Here is a 1985-nt window from a genome sequence, read left to right as displayed (position 1 = left end):
CTCTCTAACATCAAGTCTCCATTCGAAAAACCTAAAAAAAAATAATAATGATGATAAATTTTCCTTTTGAAATTTTTTATACGTGATAAAATATATAATTTTTCTTTAGGATGTCATTATTATTATTATTATCATCGCGAAAACTTATTTAAAAAATACCTTGGAATCTCTCCCCCCTCCCCCCTTCCCCTCCGTTTTTTTTAAACGTAGAAATTTAATTAGATTTAGGCATTAATCTTCTTTCTTTCTAAAAAGGGATAAGAATAAGTTTAGACATTTTATTTAAATAAAAAAAAAAAAAATTCAATTATTTACGAATACACGAATTGAATATATAATAAGAAATTATTATTATTATTATTATTATTATTATTCCCTTTTGTGATAACGTTGATAAATTGCAAATATACGTTTGAATGTAGTCATAATAATAATAATAATAATTTTGTTTCCCCCTTTTTTTTTTTTTTTTTGAATGACGCTAATAATAAGAATGTTAATTTATTATTTACAGGAGCGTAGGAAGTATTTTTTTTAAAAAAATTAATAAATAAAATTTCTGCTTTTTTTTCTTTCTTTCCACGATTTTTTTTTTAATGATCAACGATTGAGAAAAAGTGCAAAATTGTTATTATTATTATTATTATTATTATTATTATTATTATTATTTTTACATGTCAAAAGTCGGTAAAAAGTTACACGCGCGAACTTTGACCTACGATTTAATAAATTTCTTTTACTTTTTTTTTTTTTTTGGTTTCTATATGTAAACCATTTTAACTTTGAACATCGTTAATCATTTTCTTTTTTTTTTTTTTTTTTTAAATGTGACAATTTATTAATAAAAACCTGTTTATTTATTTATTTATTTAAGTAAAAAAAAAAAAAAAATAGAAATACTTTAAGGTGTGTTAATAAATAAATAAATAAATAAATAAAATAAATTTTTTCTGTTTTTAATTAAATAAATCGATAATAATAATTAATTTTTTTTAAAAGTTTTTGGAACGTGAAATTTATATTTGGAGTGTAAAGAAAGAAAAAAAAAAATTCCAGTCGTTGGAATTTTTTTTTTTTTTAAATATTTAAAATACGAAAAAATGAGGTTTTATTATTATGGATTATTAAGCAAACGTTATTTTTTAATTATTTTGTAATCATCATCATCATCATCATCATCATTATTATTAATTTATAAATGTATTAAAAAAAAAATGGAAAATAAGCATTTTTATATTTAAGGGTTACAAGAAGAAAATTTTTTTTTTTTTTTTTTCGAATGTGGAGGATGTCAAAAAGCTGCTTGTTGAAAATACTTTTGAAATATTAATAATAATAATAATAATAATTTCATTGTTATAAAATTACACTTTCAACCCCTACTAACGCGTCTTTTGTTTAAAAAAAAAAAAATTTGATTCGACAGCATTAAAAAAAAAAAATGATTTACTTCCCTTAAAATTTCTTTTCCTACTTCAAATCATTTAAAAACTTTAAAATTACACTTTTTCCATACAATATATTATATTAAAAATTTTACCCGGAAATTTTATTTCCCTCCTTTCCTTCCCCACCATCCCCCTTTTCCTCTCCTCCCCTATTCGGGTCATTATTATCATTTACAAAAAAAAACTTTAATTTCCAGTAAAAAAAAAAAAGGCAAATTATGCGCGGAATATAATCGATATAATTTTTTTTTTTTTAATTAATAATAATAATATTAATAATTATATATAAATATATTATTTTTTTAAAAAAGAGAGAGAGAGAGAGAGAGAGAGAGAACCTTTTTTCATTCGACAGAAAAACAAAAAAAAAAAATTATAACAACTATAACACCTGTAGTATAAAAAAAAAGAGTTATGAAGGAAAACAAGTTTTTTTTTATAGAAAATTTATATTGTTGTTTAATATACTATTATTATTATTATTATTAATAAACTATATGACTTAGTATTAACGTAACGAAAAAAAAGAAATAATAA

This window comes from Pediculus humanus, genomic scaffold (genome assembly GCF_000006295.1).
Source record: "Pediculus humanus corporis 1103172107673 genomic scaffold, whole genome shotgun sequence".
NCBI lineage: Eukaryota > Metazoa > Arthropoda > Insecta > Psocodea > Pediculidae > Pediculus > Pediculus humanus.
Note: the sequence above shows the minus strand (reverse complement) of the source record.